General features: G+C 42.3%; 1 protein-coding gene across 2 annotated transcripts in view; it reads right to left on the reverse strand.

The window, feature by feature from the left end:
- Window positions 1-23,504, reverse strand: part of FSTL5 (follistatin like 5) — a 2,973,258-nt gene that overhangs the window by 1,890,003 nt on the left and 1,059,751 nt on the right. The gene's annotated exons all lie outside the window — the stretch shown is intronic.

The following is a 23,504-nucleotide window of genomic DNA, read 5'->3' on the forward strand; positions in this document are numbered from 1 at the left end:
GCCACTTCACCAAGATCTGATAGTGAAATGACTAACCTAGTGTGCATTGGGACTCAAGAGGTTAACAGCTAGCATGTGTTGGTAACTGAAAGCAGTGCGTGAAAAATGTGAATAAAAAGAAAAAGTGCTCTTTAAAATTGGAGAGTGAACGCAAACGACACTTTATTCAATAGCCGTCCACTTCCAATGGGTAAAATCAATGTGAGTGCAAAGAATCAGTAGGTTTAGCAAATAGCTACTGACTGAAAAGAACCACCAAGTGTGTTGGGTTTTCTACGGCCCGTCGCTGGGATGCTGTAGCATTTCCTTGTCAAATAAAGTTATAAAGCACTTTTCTACGGATGGTGCATTTCTTTCCACCGCACCGTGGTATTTGTGGACCTTTGAGATACATATATATAAATATATACATTAAAAAGTACAGATGAGCTGGAAAACATAACTTTTTTTCTGCATAATCCGAAAGATTGACACTTGTGTATTCGTTTGCTTCACGTATCAGAAAATGTGTTATTGATGGCAAAGTAATTTCTTAAGAACTCAACAAGTTTGAAAAATATTCTTTGAGGGTCAGTAGTTGTTTCAGTGCGAAAAACAAATGCACTGCTACATGCAAAATACAATTTTGACAAAAATGCACAACAAAGTCACAACTGTACTAAACATTCATGCATAAGAAATGTTTTTTCCTTGCAGCAAGCATCTCATTTTTAATTTTTTATCTTTTTCTCTGTGTTAGAGCTGCTTCATTTTTGTGCCATTTTAGTCAGTATACCTTTTGTTTATGGTCTACTAAATTATTACGTCTTGGCTTTACTGTTGTTTGTGTTCTGTTTGTATATTTTACATGCATTTAATTTTAGCGAAGCCTGTTGCTTTGTGTTATCTTTGCCGGACTTTATGTCACTGAAATGATCTTTTTATTCTCTAAGCACAAAATTGTCTAATTTGATGCAGATTAGATTATCCATTCTCCTCTGCCCTCCTCACTCCTCCCTTCCCAGTCCAGTTAACAATCCATGGGGCATATTACCAACAAGTAGCGATAATTTTTGTCTCTAACTTGTTTATCGCAGATAAACCTTGCTATTAGCAAGGTTTATCGCAAATGCGATAAAAAACGGCCGCAATGCATGAATATCGCTGAAAAGTCAGCGATATTCATGCATTATCGAGCAAATGCTCTTAGCCATGTTATCCACCTCCCATTGGATAACATGGCTAAGAACTGCTCAGGGTAGGTGTTAGGTTTTGGAGATATTCGCGCTTAGCGCGAATATCTCCAAAAGTTGGTAATAGGAGATAGCAATGTTAGGGACTGTTTCCAGTCGCTAACATCTTGGCACGCCCACTTTGCATGGCATTAGTGATAAATATCACTGACATGCAAAGCGGGGCCCAAGATGGTCGCTATCTCCTTTTAGCTGTCACTAACTGGTGTTAGCGACAGCTTGGTAATAGGGAGATAATTTTATCTCCGCTTTCTTGGCTTTTAAAGCCAAAAAAGCGGAGATAAACCCCTTGATAATATGCCCCCAGGTGCTTCCACAAAAGATAACAAATGAATACTAACTATGCCAAGACATTAAGCATGTGAAAATGATGCCCACAGAAACTGCGCATTGACATATTACCTACATGAAAAAGATGCAATTCTAATTTTGCTAGTTTGAAATCCTACTTTGTGTCAGAAATCTGCATTCCTTCTTGTACCGCACATCTGTTACAGAGGTTGAATACATCATTTAATGAACACTTTTTAAACGTGTATTACATATTTATTTTAGTGCCCTGAGGGGGGGAATAGGTTGACACTGAATGCCACAATTCACAGAAGCTACGGAATCCTAAATGAGCCAAATACCAAGACGGTAAAGCCAGCTCAGCTCAGAAAGCCAAAGAAAAGCTTTAGAAGCGAAGACAAATGCAAGGGCAGGACTTCAATTAAATTGCTTTGAAACTCTTTCTTTTCCGGTCTATCAGACACTGGGAGGGGCAGAGTATTCAGAAGTGAGCCTTGAACCTGCACAGATGCTTGGAGGCTTTTCCATTGAACTATTGGCATACCCAGACAAGCCGAGCGAACGTCAAACAAGATAACGCGCGGCGCATCTGCAGAGGACTGGATTACACCGCCAATCTCTCACCGCTGAGCTTCGATGCGTCAGCCACATGGAACGTTCGAAAGTGTTTGCTACACTAAAACCTGCACTTTATGTTCTAATATGCCTCGTTCGTGTGATGGCAATCAGGTTCGAACATTACAATTATGTTATCGTCACCCATTTTCTTGTAACGAAAACAATTGCTCTTTTACTTATCATGGATACCCTTATTTCCCAAGGTTTTGTGACTTCTATACAACGTCTTGTCGCATGTCTTGGGATACTATGGGGCAGATTTACAATTACTGACGCATCCCTGCATATCGGCAGGGATGCGCCCACAATTGTGCGCCGCACCTCCGCCACCGCACCAAGGGGCAGATTTATGATGCCCTTGCGCCGCAATTGCGTCACTTTATTTGACGCAACTGCGGCACAAACAATGCGCCCTATTTACAACGTGACGCATCTCCTAGATGCGTCACGTTGTAAAGCCCTGCGCCATAAGGAGGCGTTCCTGCCCGAGCCTTGCTGGAGCTGCGTCGCGCTTGCGACGCAACTCCAGCAATGCGCCACATTTCCAGCACAGATGCGTCAGGCATCGGTGCCGTTTTTGCACCATGGTGCGCCGCATTATAAATGCAGCGCACTATGGGTGGCGTAGCTGTGGCGCACGTTAACTGGCGCATCCCTTGGGATGCGCCAGTTAACATAAATCGGCCCCCTAGGGGCCAAAAACGGCACAGATGCGTCACGCATCTGTGCTAAAAGCGGCGCATTGCTGGAGTTGCGTCGCAAGCGCGACGCAGCTCCAGCAATGACCAGGGGGCCCTATGTGCACAATGCTGCGTCAATCCTTACGCCTGCTTCAAGAAGGCGCAGGGTTTTGACGCAGCATGAGCCCAAAAGTGACTGAGTGAAATTTCACTCAACCACTTTTGGGAGGCGTTCCTGCGCTGGAACGCCTCCACCCTGCGAAGGTACGCCTCTTCCGGCGCAAGGCTTTACAACGTGACGCATCTGGGAGATGCGCCACGTTGTAAATACCCCGCACCATGGCACATCTTTTGCGCCGCCGCTGCATCACAAAAGTGACGCAACGGCGGCGTAAAAGTGGCGCAAGGGGCTTGTAAATCTGCCCCTTATTCACTATGCTGATACACAGGTCTCATTGCAGTGAGATAGGTAGGCTCGGGGGTGACGTGGCCTCCTATCTTTATGCATTAGAGCTGACTCCATGACCTTTGTCCTTTGAAGTATTTATGAAACCGCAGCTCATTTATCCATGGCACCCGCAATTATAGATCAATAAGTGCAAATTAAGTCAGAATCAGGAATACATTTAGCAACATAATACTGTGTTGCGGCAAATAATAATCAGGTACCCACACAGGCAAAGAGATGCCCGAGAAAGAGAGGTTTGCCTGTAGAAGCCTTAACCAACCATTACGAAATTATAAAGCAATAAAAGTCCCAGATACTTTCTCCTATCAAATTCCCTTTGAGAGGCAGTGATAAGAACTGTGGGGCTGATTACGACTTTGGTGATGCTGGAGCGGACCGCCATGCTAGCCCCCTCAATGGGAATGCCAAAGCAGGAATTGGGCAGCAGCAGTCGGCAGTGGGAGTTCCTGCAGGGCGGTGACGTGGGGAGGGGCAGGGTGGGGGGTAGTAATGTATGGATTACGGAGTTTAACAGGTAAGTAAACATATAAATAAATAAAACAAATTTTGTTGCGTGCACTGCATCACCAAATGCGATACAGTCTGCACAACGTAATTCATTTTATTTATTTATATGTTTACTTACCTGTTAAACTCCGTAATCCATACATTACTACTCCCACCCTGCCCCTCCCCATGTCACCGCCCTGCAAGAACTCCCACTGCCGACCGCGGCTGATGCACATTGAGCGGCACACCATGTGCCTCCCTGCGTGCATGCCAGTGCACATGGGTAGCAGGGGGGCCTGTAGGGTTTCCTTTTTGTTTTCCCACTGGCAGTCTTTTTTATAGCAGGTTCACCACTATGAAAAGCTGGCTTTAATGAAAACTCAGAATATGTTTGGGAGTACCGCAGCAGAACCATCAAGCATATTGCTTCGCCAGACTGCCACGCCACCACCAGGGAATGGTTACCTGTCGGTTGTGGTGATCAAATGGTGGTCCGACCACCAAAAATGCAATACGGTGGTCGGACCACTGGTGCGGCGTTGGCCAGACCACCACCACCACCGCTCCACTGTGAGTTTGGCGGTGTACGGTCGGCCAAACTCACAATCCACCCCTAAGTCAAAGAAATGTATTTTTGATCTAAAAAAAGCGATGGCTGCCTCCCTTCAATTTAACTTGCACGTAATTTAGTCAGCCTTTGTCACAAAATTCGAATGGCCTTGCCTGCATCTATGTTTAATTCGTACATTGCAACATATGCATTGTTTAGCATTTTGCAAAATTCTCCAACACTTGACTTGGCTTGCTTTCTGGTTCATGTAGTTTTGTAGTTTTGAAATACATTATCCAGTTCATGAGGAAAACTGCATTACCATCTCACTTCTTTTCCTTGTCCTTGTCCTTACGTGAAAGGAGGGTCTGCATCTGGAAAACATTCTTAAAGTGGTACTAACATAAAAAAAGCATGTTCTCCCCCGATGCTGTAGACACATAGCTCATCTATCATTCTGTTTTTTTCTCCCTTGAAGATCATTATGATACTGCTGTGGGGTGGTCTCCTGTCCTGGGCTGGTTGCTTCAGTGCTGCTGTGAGTCCACCTCCCCAGTTTACAACCGGGATTGGGATGGGAGCGCAATAATGTCACTGAAGGTTTCCCCAGCTTGTACTTCTAGGGTGAGTGCCTTCATTAGTGAATTAGAATGGAGGGGGTGGCTGTGCACTTTCTCCTAGGTCTTGCATTGCTTGGCAGCCATATTGATTTAGGAAGTCAGCACACTGGGCAGCCCTTGTTGTGCATGGTTTGTGTCATATCCAGAAAGTGGTGGGCCAACCTGGCAAGGGAAAGATATCTGTGAATCCTATAAAGAATCTTAAGGTGTCAGCTGAATTCTGCTAATGTCTGTATTTTCAACAGTGCTTTTTGCTGAGTGTGAGAAATTGGGTTGTTGAGTGAATGGAGTGCGAACCCTGTTCAAGCAATAGCCACAGCCCCTGTCAGGGTGACCAACAAAAGTCGCTAAATTATCCTATGCTTAACCCTCTGGCCGTTTGGCACAAAAGCAGCCTGGCTTAAATTAGAGGCAAGGTGTAAAGTATTTATGCAGCACAAAAACAGTAATAAAGTGAAAAGACTACACAAGAAAAATCCAACACTAATTTAGAAAAAATGAGTTGTGAATTTACAAAGTTCAAGGTAAATAGTAATTCGAGACAGAGTTTAGGAACGTGCCTCTTTTGGATATGGTAAGCCCTCACTTTTTGCCTGGAAAATGATGTTTCTACTGGAAGTGCACAGGGTCCCTGCCAAACACGTCCCCTGTGCCAGATCTCCTTCCCTAAACAGTACCTTTAGTTTCCACAATTTGCACCCTTTTAGCTTACACATATGCACCTTCCATATAAGGTACCCCTAGGACCAAGGGCCGTGTGGTTAAAGAGGATCCCTAAGGGCTGCAGCACAAATTATGTCACACAAAAGTACTCCTCACCAAGCACATGCACTCTCCTGCAGCAGTCTATGTGTCTTGGTGCAGACAAATCTGAACAGTCAACCTGGCACATATCCCTTTGTGCCATGCCCATTGACACTGCTTGAGATATTGTTACGACACTACTCTGGCAGGCCTTAGCCCTAAGACAGAGTGCACTAAATCTCTTGTGAGGGCATATCTGCATAAGCAGATATGCCTCCGAGGTAATCTACCATTACTTAGCGACCACTACCACGATTTAGCATTACTTCACATTTTTTACTTAGCAGGATCTTTTACTTTGCACGCTTTAAGTTTGCATGCTTCTACTTCGCATATATCGTTACTTCCCAAAGTCAATTACCGTGCTGACTATTCACATTGTTGTTTGGAAAAGGAGGCGCTTCCGTTTCCAAACAAGGACGTGCAGCTTTGACGGTGCCTCAAGCTAGACAAGAGTGGAAGCACGGTGAAGCGAGGGACCACGAGGAACGAGAGGTAAGTGGGGCAATGTAGTTTTTGGGGTCATGCATGGGGTTGTCTTTTAGGTTTTAGGTTTGTGTTTATGTAGTGTAGAGTAGTGTATTTGAGTTTAGGGTACTGTGTGGTGTTTGTGTAGTGTAGGGTAGTCTTTTATGTTTTAGGGTTCAGTTTATGTAGTGTTGAGCAGTGTATTTAGGTTTAGGGTAGTTATGTGGTGAAGGGGAGGGTCGTGCAGGGGGTAGTGATTTAGGGTTTAGGGGACTGCTGTGATGTTTGTGTAGTGTAGGGTAGTGTTTAAGGGTTTAGGGTAGTGTGGGGGGTCAAGCAGGGTTGTGTTCAGTGTAGGGACATGAGTGGGGGAAGGGGAAAGGTTGTGCAGGGGGTAGTGATTTAGGTATTAGGGTAGTGTTGTGGTGTTTGTTTAGTGTAGAGTAGAGTTTAGGGTTTAGGGTAGTGGTGTGGTGTTTTTGTAGTGTAGCATAGTGTTTAAGGGTTAAGGGTAGTGTCAGGGGGGTCGTGCAGGTTAGTGTAAGATTGTAGAGACAGGATTGGGGTAGGACGTGTAGTGAGTAGTGTTTTAGGGTTGTGTAGTGGTGTTTGGGTAGTGTAGGGTAGTGTAGTGTATGAGGGTAAGGGTAGTGTTGTGATTTCATTGGTTACTGAGAATGAGTATAAATAGTGGACGGTGGTTCAATTTAGTTTCAAAAGAAATTGTATTCTTAACATAAAGACATTTGAAATTGTTTGCATAATGATATATGTGTTGTATGTTTGTTTTTGGAATTTAGAATTAACTATTAAATTAATTATTAATAAAATCTTTTTTTATTTTAAGAAAGGGTGAAGGGCATATAAATTTGTGTAATGAAACAAATACTTAATCTTTTTATTTAAAAAGAGGGTATTTATTTAAAAAAGGAGTATTGACGTAATTGTCATTTTTAAAAAATATTCCCCCACCCTAAACCCTTGTTACCATGACATACCGTAACAGTGAATATGTTTCTATTACTGTGTTTATTATAGTTAAAAAGAGTCAAAAATGCATCTTAGTTGTATACTTAGTAATATACTGCGTAGTAAATGCATATATAGTGTATTTCCGAACTAAAAGCATGCGCAGGTAAATTGTGCGTAGTAACGGTATTTACGATGTAAAAACACCGTAGTAAAAACTTGCGAAGTAATGGTCTGCTAAGTACTAACACATATTCCTCATCATTATGAGTTCCCTAGCGCCATAATGGCTTCACTGAAATATGGGATGTTTGTTAGCAAACATCTAAGCATAATAAACCTGCACTGATTCAAGTGTCAGATGTATTTAAAACTGAACACAGCTGAACCCTCAGAGGGGTCCCCTAAAACCTACCAATCCTAAGTGTGGTCATCAACTGGAATCAGCCAGCCTGCTACCACCAGACAGTGGGCCCGATTCACAGAACTAACTTAAAACAAAATCCTAAACTTACTACCATTTTGGTACTCACAGAAGGCACTTACTCATTTCGGTATTCACAGAAGTTAGGAGTCCTAACTTTAGGACTCCTAAATGCCTTCTGTGAATACCGAAAGTCCTAAAATTAGGATTTTTCTCAGTGTAGGAGTAGTAAAGTTAGTACTCCTAACTTTAGGACTCCTAAATGCCTTCTGTGAATACTGAAAGTCTTAAATTTAGGATTTTTCTCAGTTTAGTATTAGTAAAGTTGAGAAAAATCCTAACTTTAAGATTTTAGGTATTCACAGAAGGCATTTAGGAGTCCTAAAGTTAGGAGTCCTAACTTTACTACTACTAAATTGAGAAAAATCCTAACTTTAAGACTTTCGGTATTCACAGAAGGCATTTAGGAGTCCTAAAGTTAGGAGTCCTAACTTTACTACTACTAAATTGAGAAAAATCCTAACTTTAAGACTTTCGGTATTCACAGAAGGCATTTAGGAGTCCTAAAGTTAGGACTCCTAACTTATGTGAATACCGAAATTAATAAGTGCCTTCTGTGAATACAAAAATGAGTAAGTGCCTTCCGTGAATACCAAAATGGTAGTAAGTTTAGGATTTTGTCTTAAGTTAGTTCTGTGAATCGGGCCCAGAGTTCTGACCTCATGGGGAGAGTAGCTGCACAACCTGAGACCGAGAACAATACCTTTGCTGGGTGAAGGTGTTCACACTTCTCCCTGGTCAGGAAGAGCCATCCATGGTGAGTAGCTTCAAAGGCCATGCCTCCTTTGTCGTGCAACCCTCATACTGTCCTGTTGAAGGGAGCAGGCCTCCATCATGTTGTCATCTCCTTTTTCGTTGGCGGACAGGGAGGAAAATATTTAAAGAAAAGGTGTGTCCCCGTCCACCAACTCCACTCCTTAGGTGCTAGAGGCGAGGTGAAGCACACTATTCATTGCCCACCATCTTGAAGATGGTGAGACTCCTTCAATCAGGATTAGGGTTCTGCCCACTCCTAACATGGCTGGGCATTTCGAGGGTATAGTCACACTGAAGGTAAGTAGCCCATAGGCGACTACACTCCATTTAAATGCCCCTAAATGTAGTATTCAGGTGCCCCCCCGAAGCCCTGAACATCAGTTCCTGATGACCTAAGAAGAGCCGGTCACTACGGAGTCACACCAACAGAGAAGACTGCAGACAACAATTGACTTTTTTCCAGCCCTAACGGCCTGTCTGCAGCCCTTGATGATCCTGTGCAAAGAGCCGGTCACTACGGAGTCACACCAACAGAGAAGACTGCAGACAACAATTGACTTTTTTCCAGCCCTAACGGCCTGTCTGCAGCCCTTGATGATCCTGTGCCCAAAGACGATCCGTCTTGCAGCTCAGCGACCTGCAAAGTCTTAAGACAACTGACTGCCTTTGACAAAGATAAAGACTCTTGAGAAGAGTGGACCTGTTTGACAAGCAACTATCTTCAAAATAAGGACTCTGTGACCTGAGGATCTTCAAAGCCTGCCCCTGGTTCCACCTCTGCACCCGACGCCTGCGGCCTGAATTCAAATGGCCCACCAGTTCCAGCAGGGTTCCCCAGTGCTCCTGAGCACAAGCCCACCACGAACCGACCACTTCTAGACTACTCATCATAGCATGCTGTCTCTACATAGGGACCCCCAAAACCGCAACCTGCACCAGTAAGCTGTTTCTGACCCCAAAAAGCATTCCTGCATCCATCAGTCCTAGGCCTTCGGGAAGACGATAAAAGGGGCCACTATGTGCCTGAGCATTACAAATGAGCCTATGCAGCTGTTGGTTTCCTTCGACTAGTCTCCTGCCCTGAACCTGAAGCCCCTCTTCAAGTTGTGCACAGTGGCTTCATTGCCTTGAATTGAGCACCTGATGCTGTGTTGGCGCCCTGCCCCTTTGCTGCTGGTGGTGTATTGTTGATGCTGCTTTGGGCCCTGTCCAATGCTTGCTTCAACTCCCAGAGACTGGGTCCCGATGCTGCTGCTACTCACCTGTAACCAGTCTCTGACCGGTTGCCCCAATCCGCAATAATTTGTATTGGGAAACCAACCTCAAACTTGCACTGTGCAGCTGGCTGCCCCTATTCTTCTGGTGGTAAACTGTTGATGCTCAATTGAACCTTGTCCTAATCTGACCATAACTTTCGAAGATTGGTTTTGTAAGTTGATGCCCCCAAAAAGGGGGCAGCAAGGCAAAATGTTTGGTGGTAACTGCAGAAAGGGCCAGGTCCAACAACTGTGTTTTGGGGCCTGTTTAAAACTCTAAATGAGCATGACTCTTAAAAAGCTTCTGGCTCAACACAAGCCTCCCAAGCAGAATTGGTTGAGGGTCACATTTCCCTTTTCATTCCACCTGCTGTCCTCATGATGCTGGAAGGACTCCAACACTTAAAATTTGCCAGACCTCTGAGGGAGGTTGATCGGAATATAGATTTTGGAACTGTCTCTGTATAACTTGAAGGAGAATGAAGGCTGCCTGTGGAACCAGTAGGAGTGCCTTTCACTAGCTGTGCTTGCTTCAAAATTTTGTTGGCCTCTTTCTAGATCCCTGCCTTTGATTTCTGTAGTTAAGGATGTCATTTACCAAGAATACAAAGAGATTAATAAAGCACCAATATCTTGTTTCTGTTGATGATTCAGGTCTTGCTCATTCTGCATTTGTTAATTTCGGTCAGTCCTAATCTGGCAGGAAGATCAATGGTGTTCACAGAAGACCCTGCTCCTCTGGCCATACTGTACAGGAAGGTGGTCGATGAGGACCTGTGCAGGAAGGATTCCACCTATACTTTTATGCCCCCCAAGGTTTGGGAAGGCTACATCAAGGCTCTTTTACTGCCATTTTGTGGTAAATGTTTTGGCGGATGCTTAGTTTGACACTCTGAAAGCCATGGTAATTTCAATTAAAGAAAGGTAACCCCTAATGCTACTTGTGAGGTCTGGGAGAAGGGGGAAGGACCACAGAAATACAATGAGTGTCTTCCACTTATCCTATAATGTCATGGATTTGGCTTTTCACAGCTCTAATGGGCATCTCATCCTATATAAAGAGAGGCACAATACAGGGCATCATTTCAATATTTTATTAAAAAATACTTGTTTTTTTTTCTTTTATTAAATTGCAAAGTATTTATATTTCATTATTCGTTTATACAAAAGTGACACAAGCATATCCTTTTAAATAGTTTACAAATACATTTTTTTGAAGAGAAGCTTTTTTTAAACTTATGTTTTTAAGACATCACAAACAATGAAACAATACATTTGTAAAATACAATACATAGAAATACACTTCAGATAAATAGTTAATGACGCTTCATAGCCCCATCAGAAGCAGAAAAAAAACCTTATCACATCATAGCACACCTCTCATTCAATCTCATTCTCACCAAAACCAAACATACAAACTCACATTCCAAACCACATCAATTTCCCAACTAACGTAGGCATTCTAATAAGACACATGGTAGAGATCCTTTTCAACTGTCCATGGTATTGCCACCAGCCGGGAATATGTCATGCCATTGTATGTTTCGGTGGATTCAATGAATTAGTGTCCACCTTCCTCAGGGCCATATGATATTAAATTTATTTTTCCATGACAGAGGTGCGATGGGGAATACGATAGATTAGAATAGAGTATTCTACTCTCCATAATAATGTCTCCTTGTGGATAATCCGTGCGGTGCTGCAGCGTGCTACAAAATCGGTTGGATTTAGAGGGGATTTGCAGAATTAGATCCCCAACGTTATGCTATGTGGCGCTGCCTCAATTTTTTTTATCATTGAGTTTTGGTACTGTATGTTCTCAACAGTGTCGCAGAATTTATGCTTTCAGCGCAAGCTTTTGTCAAGGCCAGGGTTGGGCAGTTTTTCCTTAAGTGCGGCTTAAAACCATCCTGCTACTTATTCTGGTCAACATATGCCAACATCGATCTCATTCCTTTTGCATGTAGCTATGCCTGCCAGTGCCGCAGGTCACTTTTTGCAGGCTGTGCGGTCCTCGTATCCCTTCCCATGTATCTGCAACCCGTTGCCTGGAAAGGTAATTTCTTCTGAACTGGCTATCATTGATACTGCAGACTCGCAGTTGGAAGGTGGAAATCTGCATCTCCTTGTATTCCTTTACTTGGGTGCTCAAGGTTTTGCCCTCAATTGCATGATCACTTCCAGAAGTCATTCAAGAATAGAAAGCAAACCTTAACCTTTAAATTGTCAAGCTAAGAGTATTTTAAGTGGTTTTGTCAGTTGTTTCATAGGTAAGAATTGTGGAGGCTTGCCTAAGGCTTCTTCAGATTCTCCAGATAAATCTTAATGCTACTGATACCTTTAGGCCTTGTGTCCCAGGTGAGAAGGGTCACATAATTTAGGTGCTGGGGCTTTAGATATTGATTTTATAAATATATAAAATGATTTACATTAATATTTGTGTATTGTGTGCTTTTATGATTCATTTAAATCAAATAAGGCTTATTTGACTGACTGGCAAATGGACAGCAGAACATAGCACATATAGAAAGAGGAAATAATGAGGAGAAATAAAGACATTTCTCTTCACGCTTCACCTTGAGAGGCTTAAGGACTTGGCACTTTACACAGGTTTCCATGCCCTTGTAAATCTGGGGCTGCGTCAAAATCTATTGGTGTTGCATGGGAAAACCTATTGCAACGCCCATGGAGCGCCTCCCGTTCTCAAAGTACGGTAAAGCAGAGATTTGCGCTGCTTCGATGCTCATATCTATGAGGCTATCCAAAACCATTCATAGTGGCTTTGCAAGCCCTCAGAGATATGAGTTTTCAATATGCACTGCTGGAGCTTCACAGAAAGTTACACTCCGACGGTGGAGGGGACTCGTGAAATAAGCAACTAAGTTTATTGCTTTGTTGAAACAACCACGTCTTGTGGCACGCCAATAAATGTATGGAAAGTTACTGTGTGGTGCACTTCTTCAATGATCACTGCCACAAAACATTTTAACTCAACTGCAAAAGAATTATGCTACATAATCATGTGTTTAGAAGGCAGAGGTAAAGGGCCAACATGGTGTGACAATTTTCATTTGCAGGAACTAGGGCCCTAAAGTTAAAATGTACAAAATGAACAAATGCATTATTTTCTACTCCAGCTAGAACATCTATTAAATATGAATACTAACTTGTTAAAAATGCATAAGGATTTTATGATTTATCCCGTGTCGTTAAATATTGGTACTGTGTATATATCTTTCAACAGATAGAGCTACAGGAATGACACTCTTTCAATTCATGATTTGTAGGAGTTAGATGCAGAAGCACCTTTAAAGCCCCCTTGAAAGTGAAGGAAGATGTTTTCTCCACAGACAGTTTCTCAGCTCAGGAATCAAGAGAGCAATACCTAAATCTGACTGAATTTATTTTAGAGATGAGGCATTCTTCGTCAGTGCCACGTCAAGTACGCTGTTCAAATCCACACCATTTAGTAAAGTTGGTTTCTTTGTCAAATTATCACTGAGTATTCAACCATTGTTTTGTTGAAACAAAAAGGCTCCAGATGATGGACAGAATCAGAGGCAATTTTAGGTGCCATAAATGGACCAATTATTATTTGAATTTGATGCATAATCAAAACAATAAAAAGTGGAATCACATTGTTAATATTGTTATACTGAATAATGAAGACATTGAAATAATCTTTAAATATCTGGCACAACTTTTACGTGTCTTTAGGTTTGCCCCTCAGACTTCATGTCATCAGTTCTTCAAAAAAGTACAAAAGGAAGAAGAACAGAGACTGTGGGCTTTTGTTCAGTCCCTGCCAGCCCTGGCTATGATTTATTTCATGCTTCGCCATTTTTTAAATGGAATGTTCATCAAGGTTGTTTTTGAGGATGGTTACATTGTCCCAGTTGTGTTCAAACTAGGTTTTGTTGATGGAGCATAAAGTAGTTCTTTTGTTTGTGTGTAGATGCAACATAATTTGCAGCTTGTTATTGAGTCAGAGTTTGTGTTTTAATAAATGTGCTTTGCTTAAACAACAGCAATTTAATTGCAAAATATGGCTGTTTTATTTTCAAATGTTTGTGCTGCTAATTAGATTTCTTAGCCTGTCATAAGCACAATGTGTTTTTCACTAATCGCTCTCGCACAATCATTCAATCTACTTTCCTGTCATATTGTTAGATGTATAGTTTCATTCACAAACTAAAACCGTCCATATGAATATGCTTTCTTAAATTAAAAAATGAATGAAAATAAAAGCATTTTGTCAAAACCATCTACAATGTGTTATTCTGCTGTGGATGTCTTTTAATTTCACAATTTACAAGACAAACTTCACATTTTGAACCCATTTCACAACATGTTCTGTTGCACTTAAGACTCTGTGGCCAGGTGTGAATAAGGGTCCACAGAGGTAGCTAAACCTTTCTGCCCATAAACCTTCTCTGGCTTCTTAATGCAATCTATCTTACAAGAGGCTTGGGGACAGACTTCACTCTTTTAGATGATTTCCATCTTAATGACTCAATATGCAAAGACTCAGCTTCCCTTCTTGGCTTTATCCCTACATTAGGTTTTCCCCAGAAGGTCCCTTTTCCTTCCCACATTAGAGGACATACCCTTGATGTTATATTTACTGACCATAATGAACAGACTGTCAGTAGCGCTCTTCCCTAAGTTGGGTAGACCGAATGGCAATCACATTTACAGTCCTCTTTCCACAGTGGCCTCATAGGATAGCTGCAGATACTTCCTCACCCATTATTTTTAGAAATCTGAGCAATATTACCTGGGAGAGACTTGAACATGTGCTCAACTTTCCTAGACTTAGACCTGATGATTCCTTGCAGTGGTTTCCAAGCCTGTGTCAGTGCTGGCCTGGACACGGTAGCCCCTATGAAGGGTAAAAGGGCCACAAGATATAAACCCTCTGCACCAATGTTCTCTGAATATCTTAAGGGCCTAAGAAAGGAATGCCACAGACAAGAGTGAAAATGGAGAGCTGACTCTTTCCCCACTGCAAAAGAGAAGCATAAAGCTCTCCTCATACATTACAAATTTGACATTTAGGCCCACATGCATCGAGGGAAAAACTGGTAGCAAAAGGGCAGATTCTCAGAATCTGCCCCTTTGCGATTGGTATTTTTGCATTTGGGATGCATCATCCCAAATGCAAAAATCTCAATTTAAGTCATCTCCAATTGCGAATAATTAAATTGAGAGTGCATTTAAGGAATCTCAAATTGAGATTCCTTAAATGCAATGCAGTAAAGTAAAACGAATTGCAATTTCGTAATAGGGGGAGCAAATTACCATGAAGTTGAACTTCATGGTAATTTGCAAAAACTTAGAAAAATGCACTGAAGTGCATTTTTCAAAGTTCCATTTTACACACACACATGCCCTTGGGGCATGTGCATGTGCAAGATGTACTGATATGCAAATTTCAGGAGTGCAACAGAATGTCCTTTTGACACCCTGGCACCCTTGAAATTGCATTCTCAATTTGCGATTCTCCAATTGAGAATCGCAAATTGAGAATGTCTTCCCATTCATTCCTATGGGCATCTAGGCCCATGGGAATGAATGAGGAGGTATTCCTTAATTGCGACTCGCAATTTGAGAGCCGCAATTAAGGAATGTTTAGAAATTGCTATTTTTTAAGCAATTTCTACATGCATAGCCTTTTGCTATTTCTTATTAGCGAATCCTTATTTTTCGCTATTAAAGTATCGTAAATGGCTTTGTAGATGCATGTGCCAGTTAGTCAGCTAAATGGTAATTTTTCACTGAATAATCAGGGCAACTAGCAGCTCCTCTACACTACTGTTTAGTGTAGTGAAAGAGCTGTCCACTGGCCCTGCCCTGGTCTTCCTGATGTCACCTCAAGACTTCTGCAACAGTGTTGCACTCTACTTCCTGGATAACATCCTGGATATCTACTCAGACGTTAATTTGTCAGTAGAAAATGAGCCTCTCTCTGAAACTCCTACTAGTTGCTCTCAGTCTCATCAGCTTGTAGAATTTCTGCATATTTCAATGCAGCAAACCTAAGACCTACTGCTTAGCCTAAAATCTGGATCACCATCAGACCTGTCCTCCTAAGATTCTTCACCCAGCCCATGACTCGATCGCCAGCTTTTTGCAGAACGTGTAAAACCTCATGCTGCAATCAGGAATCTTTCCCAGTTTATGGGAAAAACACGTATGTCTCCTCTTCTTAAAAACAACTAACAAGGACTACGATGAGTTGAAAAACGTCCACCCCATCTACCACCTACCAGCTCCTGGGAACATTTGTGAGAAATTCTTGAACCAGGAATTAGTCAAATTCATTGAGACTCTTGATGTCCTTGACCCTTCACAAAATGGGTTCAAGAGAAATAGAAACAACTCTTATTGTGGCTACAGACAGTATCAGGCGCCAGGTGGATGGGGGCTGTGGGGGCGGTTGGGTGGATGCTGGTCAAATCCTGTGCATTACAGCCTGCATGGAGAACATACCCAGTCCCCCATTCCCTGGCTGAGCGCCACATCAGGAGGCTCAGCCCAATCTTTGCATTGCTGTATTGTTATTGTTCTGGGTGCCATATTTTATATTGTGCTCCCTGCCCCTCCGCACTGCACGACCCTCCTGCATGACCTCCCTGCACGAACCTCCCTGAATCCCCCCACATCTGCCCACGCCCGCCACCAACATGTAATGCTGTCCGCCACTAGGTCCGTGCAGCAGGTTATAGGATGCTGCTGGCAGACTACATAAGGCTAGGCTTGAAGCCTTGTTTAAACTGGCTTTGTAGTGGATGGCACAATAGGTGCTGCAGTTAGCAGTTAGCAGGCTTCATTCATTCAATTTCAAGCCACTGGGAACATTACCTATGTCAGATAGTAGGGACTTAGAAGCAAAGTAAATGAGAACATTTGAGATAAGCTAATTTATTCATGTTTGTAGGGGCCAAGGCGTATGCCCTGGGGCCTGTATAGTCGTGTTCCATGGCTCTGATTAAAAAACGGCAGTATCACTTTCCCCAAAAAGTGGGTTGCAATGGAAAAGGGTCACTTTCGCACTAACTGTGATAGCATTGGACATTGATTTTCTTTTTAAATAAGCTGCCTTAGAATTCTTGCACCTTGCGTTTACTGCACATGTCAATCCCATAAGTTAATAGGGATAAACTACCTCTAATCATATGAAATTGGGATGCCTCAAATTACCATGGACGAACTTGTCTTTATAAAGGCCCTCTGCTGCACCCTTTATGGTCATAAAACTCTGGGGTGATTTGTACAAAAAATTCTGCCACTGCTACCCCTACCACAACTGCCACTACTACAAACGATAATACTCGAACCAGTAAAACTACTACCACAAATAATACTACCACCAAAATAATAACAATAACAATAATAATATTATAACAAAACCAATGAGAACAATAATATTGATGATACTAATAATAATAATAATAATAACAACAACATGAACAACAATAAAATAGTAGAGCATACCCCAAAAGCAATAGGTTTGTACTTGTGTAAACTAGAAGCACATAGCGCTTTTTATCACAAAAGTCACATTTACTCATTAAATCAAACTCTGCAATTAAAAAGTAATTTGCTGGTAGTTGAGCAAGAAAATTGAGCTGCATTGTCTTATGCCTTGTACACATGGATTTTAGTTCCTCGCTTTGCATGTCACAAAAATTGATGTGTGACTGAAACGACATTGAAATTGGCACACATACTCTGTACGTACCCCTAGCTGTGAAGAGCTTTAAAGGAGCAAGTCAGAAAATCATGGTTTTCCTAATCTAATTTTCTAAATTCTAGTGTAGGAATCACAAATACTTCTTACAAATATACCAAGGATGGCCCAGCTTGTTCGAAAAAGACATTCTTGCCCTGCACATGATTAAATAATTCTATATCAGAACATGATGTGGCGAGGGTCACCTGCCCACCGAAATGTGCGCACGATAAATCATGAAACTCTCAGGTTTCTTCACAAAGTTCAACTTTATTCAGTTCAATATTTGTAATCCAATCAAAGAACTTGATTCAGTTCCACGTTCAAATTAAAAATCATATGCAGGCATAATAATAATTTTATGGTGCAATGGTTAATGCTGTTCACAGTGTTTCATAAGTACCCAATGCATTTCGGGTCAACACAGCAGGACCCTTCGTCAGGGGTCTGTAAAGAAATGAAACAGGACCTGATAACGTACTCCACTAGACAATGAGTGACAACAATAAATGATAAGTTCATGCCTAACGTGAATAATGTGAAAACCTAACCAAAACTAATCGGGTGAATGAATTGGTGCAAACTTATCAGGCAGTGAATTACTCTGTTGGTTAAGTGAATCGTTTAAATAGATGCAACCAATATGCTCAGGAGGGGCGTGGTACGGTGACTATCATGCACAAACTAATAAGGTCAAATACGAGACATGCGGGATTACACATATTTACAGGCGAGCATCAGTTTTACCTAATCACTCTGACATGCTAAAGCACACAAGATCTTTAACGATACAAGTAAACTGACTACAATGACTTACATCGCACTGGAACAAGCCGTGTCTCTACTCTCTTCGTAAACGAAGGCATTCAGGAAGTTAGTTTACGCGCAAGTTAAAAAACTGAAAAGACAGGCTACACACGATCACCTGACCGGAGAACTACCAATGGGAACGCGAGAAACGTGGGATGCACTAGTCATGTGACGCTGGTGTTTTGGATTCATGCGGAAATAAACACTAGAGCGTTAATAAAGTTATGTAGAAACGCAATGTAAAAAAGTGTAATAACAAAGATGTTCATCATTGAGATTAATAGAACCAACAAACATAAAAGTGAGTTCATATACATAGAAAACAACATAATACGATCAAAATAGCTTGAGTTCAGTTAACATGACATTCATGTTTATAGTGTGGTGATGAGAAACACAGAATCAGTCTATAGTCAATACAAGGTTCAAAAGACCTTATATTAACCCCTTCAGCGCTGATGACAAAGCCAGCTCGTCATGGGTGTTACCTGCCCTGCGCTTATGACGAGCTGGCTTTGTCATGAATAATGGGGATCTTGATCTTTTAGCACCCAGCGGGAAAACCCATAGCAGCCAAGGTGTTAAAGAAAACATGAATATTCTATCCGATCATTTAACCCCATGGGAAGGGTAGAATTCAATTTTTTGATCCAAAAGTATTCGTCTCTTAGTCTTTGTTTGACAGGATCCTTGTCGCAGTACTGCGGTACAGTCTCCAAAACCATGAAGCGTAATTGAGAAATTTGGTGTCTTGCTTCATTCCAATGGTTGGCTATTGTGGATTTTTTATTGACTAGTCTTATATTACTCTTGTGTTCCGTGATACATTAGCGGGAATGAAGGGTTTTATTTTCTTTAAGTGATGGAGTGTGAAGAGAGCGTTTTTTCCCGAATTTTTTTATGTGGGGGATGAGAGTAAGGTTCTGGTCGATGTTAAAACCGAGGGATTTAACTGAGTTTGATATAGTGAGAGAACAGTTGAGTGCTGTAAGGTCAGAGATCCAGGATAGAATGGGGAGCGAGTTGTTCTGAATTGGCAAGCAGATTCAATTTGTGCTTCAATTGCTACATGTACAAACAGTGACTGTGCAGCGTAGAAGTACTGCTCTACATTTGGTACCCAGAACCCCTCAGATGGAATGTTATCACCCCCCAGCTTAAGTGGAGTTGTTTATCATCACACAGCTGTCATCACTCATTAGTAGGGCAGGTGTAGTTTTAAAGAAAAATCTGTTTCATGGAATTGAAATATTGACAAAAAAATATAACAACCTCAGGAGAAGAAATATTTGTATGAAAGACACTCAGGCATCCTTTGATCGTGATAAATTATCTACTACTCCAAATATTCCTTTTAAGTGGAGACTATTGGAATATAATTATTTCTTAGATGCAAATCTAGTTCAGATGTATGTTTATCCCAAAATCTCAAAGTGGAACCTCTTTTTATACCCAAATAATAAAAAAACAAATGGGTCTGGAGAAGTTTCGTAGCCTGCAATGCAGTGTCCTGGAATCTACTTCCCCTAGAACTAAAGAGAATATCAAACCTATTAGAATTCAGGAAAAGCCTACAAACGTGTTGGCTACCTTCTTCTTGCTTTTTAACTCCCAGTCTTATTGAGTCGGCTTAGCGCCTGGATGCCCCTGGTAGTAGTGCGCTTTAGAAGTTATATTTTCATTTCTATACATTTCACCATCATAAGGGTTTACTCGAGTCACAGGCTAGTTGTATCTCTCAATAAAGTAAATAATTTAGATTTATTTCAGTTAATGTGTAGCCCAGGTATTACACTAGACTTAATGAACTGCTTAGTAACAGGAGGCATGGGGTCTATCAAATATATTAAAATGCCATCTGCGTTTGGTCCAGAGGGGCATATTTTCAAGAAAATGACTTAGGTGCTAGGCTATGACAATTTTTGAAGCGCCATGCTCTGCCATTGCCAAAATGCAGGGATGTGCCATAGTTACAACAGTATGGCCCAACCCTATGTTTTCCCAAGTGCCGGTGCTAAAAACAGCTGCCTAGTGCCAACACAAACACACTTGTGCCATAGTGTAAGGGTGCCTTTGTAGCAGGGAATGATTGTTTATGTGTAGGTAGGTGTCTTTTCCTGCACATAAACAATCAATAATGGACATTTACTACTTCTATTTGTACTGCATTCTGACGCATACACATAAGTAGCAAATGGGCATTTGTTTATGATTATGTATGTGCAGTAAGTCATCTTCCTGCACATAAACAATCATTAATGGCCTTTTCTCTTTCTATGTGTGCTGCAGCACACATAAAAAAAAGCAAAAATGAGGAGAAAATAAAGCATTTCTCCCCGCCATTCTAACATCTGCTATTGTACAGAAGTGCCGGTGCAGGTAAGTGTGGTGGGGCATGTGGGCTGGGTGAAGGGGGAGTGGACACTTGACGAGGGAAAATAACCTTAAAAAACAAAAAACAGTTACCTTGCGTTCTCAGCATCGCTGAATCAGCGATGAGGCAAGCGCAAAGTAAGTGGTTTTCTCTTTTTATGCTATTTTCCCTCATCTTCGTCTGTCAACTCCCCTCCCACACCCACTGTGCTTTCCTACACTGGCCGGGCCTTCTATTACATGGCATTAGTTTTTGGCACTGCCTCTCATTTATAAGTCCTTGTACATCTGGGTAGTTCAAAAAAGCAATGGGTGTTGCAGTGGAATGCTCACTGCAACATCCCTTTCACGCAGGTACCTGCATGAATGTGTACCATATTTTCAAAGTGGCATTAACCGACAAAAAGTGACTTAAAACCACTTTGTAAATATGATGCAGGACATTGCATTATAGGAACTTCAAAAAAAGGTGATGTTCCAAGGGGTCAATCCCCTTGAGAACATGACCTAGATTCTCTTTCGGCTTCTTTCTATTCTCAGTCCTCTGTCAGGAATTCATATGACTGGCAAATAACAATAGGGAAACAGAATGGCCCTGTCAAGTGACCCTAGAGATATCAATAAAAGGTGACATGCATCAATGTCTTTTTATACAGGCCTGTGGGTTGTAAATAACATAGCAATCCATTTCACTATATCCACTGCTGTGCATAAACTAGGATTGATTTCATGGAGGAGGGAAAAGGGTGTCTAATTATATGGTGTGGGTCAATTGAGTATAAAGCCTGCCTAATCAGGGAGTATCATGCCACTCATATATGACAAATGATTTGCTATGACCCTACTAAGGGGCCGATTCCAATCCGGTAAAAAGCGCTCCGAAAAGCCTTTCGAAGCGTTTCTCCCGTACGAATCGTACCCTGCAAAGTCCCCCGTACGTACGACGAAGTATGATTCGTACCAGGAGCTGGACTCCGTACGAATCGTACAGAGACTGTACGAATCAAACCCCCATACGAGTCTCACTTGGAACCCGCTGTACGCGACATCTGTAGGGTTCGCGGCTGGTTTATACGACCCAGCAAGTACGATACGTGTCGGGTACGCACCGAACGGCCCTTTTTCTATGGGAGCTGAAAACAGTCGTAAAAGCAGAGTTCGCCCCGAAACAGGTACGGTACGGTCCCCCGCTGTGTACGGTGCGTACCCCCTATGATCGCAGGGGTACGGCATGTACCCCTGCTATCATGGGGGGTACGCACCATATACCCAGCGTACATGGGGTACGCACCGTATGGTGTACAGCGCGTACCCCATATACGCTAGGTGTACGGCGCGTACCCATGCGATCATGGTGGGAAATGTATGGTGTGTATGTGATTGTGTGCTTTTCCATACGAATCGCCCTTACCTGCGTCGACGTACTCGCGTCCTGATACCCCGGTCTGGATTGTACTCGTCGGGTCGTTACGGCGTGTGTACGAGTCGTACGGAGACGGCTCCGGATGCGATTCATACGGAGGGTAATTTTACCGGATCGGAATCGGGCCCTAAGTGTTTGCATTCAATATTGACACTGGCCTATACCACAAGGTCCTGAGGGGTTGTGTGCCTGGTTTAAACAGTGTAATTATAACAACCTCCAGCAACAATGGAGGGAGATGGCTGAGATTCTGTGTCTCTTTAAGCATATTCTGTAGTTAAGGTGTAATAACGTCTTTGTGTTCTTCATAGAATTAAACCATTAAGCTATTGCTCTCAAGAGATTTATCCACCACCGTTGATTTAACATGATCTTTGATTTCTGTTGCTGTTCCAGTCATACTAATAATACAATCCGATATAGATATTGTTAGACCTGGTACCATTGGCGTGCGTCTACCTTCCATTTTTTGCTGTTGTCTCCTCTGTTTTTGGATATGGTTTTTGCTGGTTAGATGCTTTGGGGACTGTGCCATTGCTATTCAGTGCTACAGTGCAAGTGCTAACTATTGTAAATTATTGTAATGGATTAGGGACTCCATGATTGGCTTATTGGACTTACTTGTCAGACCCTAGTACAGTGCGCCATGTGTGTCCAGGGCCTGTAGATCAAATGCTGCTAGTGGGCTTGCAGCACTGATTGTGCCAACCACATAAGCAGCTTGTAAATAGTGTCTCAGGCCTGAAAGTACAGAGCCTGTGTGCAGTCTAGTACTGCCGTGTCTACTTGGTAATTGCACCCACTAACCAGTCCCTAAACTTTCCCTTTTCAACATGTTAGCCAACTCTAAGGTAGGCCCTAGGGCAGGGTGCATTGTATGTGAGAGGTAGGACATGCCCTGATGTGTGTATCATTTCCTGATAGTGAATTACAGCCAATTTCATTTTTCACTATTGCAAGGCTACCTGTCCCCATAGGCCAGAATGGTCAGTTTGATTATAACATCTTATAATTCTAACTGACCCTGGGAACATGGTGGAAAAACTAATTTAGTATGCCTGAACTAAGAATGATAAAATACATCTTTTAGTGAAGTTGGTTTTAACATTCTGTGTTTGAAAATACCACTTTTAGAAAGTAGGTTTTTCTTGCCTAAACCATCCAGCTTGCCTCTGCTAGGTTGTGTATTGCATGTCTGGTTTGTGAGTGACAAGGGCTGGGGTGGCTCCAGGAGGCAGGATGAATCTGCACTAGGCTGAATAGATCTATTTGCATTGGGAGTGGTGGGAGGAGTAGCACCGGGGCCTAAACAGGGCAGTGCCTGCCTTCCACAATGCTGGCTCCACCTCCTGTGGTGCGTCTGATGACCCTGGCCCACACTGACAAAGGAAGAAGTTGTGCACTGGCAGAATGCACCCAGAACTGGTTTGGACTAGGTACAGATACTCTCTGCCTTCAGAGACAAAGGATTTTTGTG

This window comes from Lissotriton vulgaris, chromosome 3_1 (genome assembly GCF_964263255.1).
Source record: "Lissotriton vulgaris chromosome 3_1, aLisVul1.2, whole genome shotgun sequence".
NCBI classification, from domain to species: domain Eukaryota; kingdom Metazoa; phylum Chordata; class Amphibia; order Caudata; family Salamandridae; genus Lissotriton; species Lissotriton vulgaris.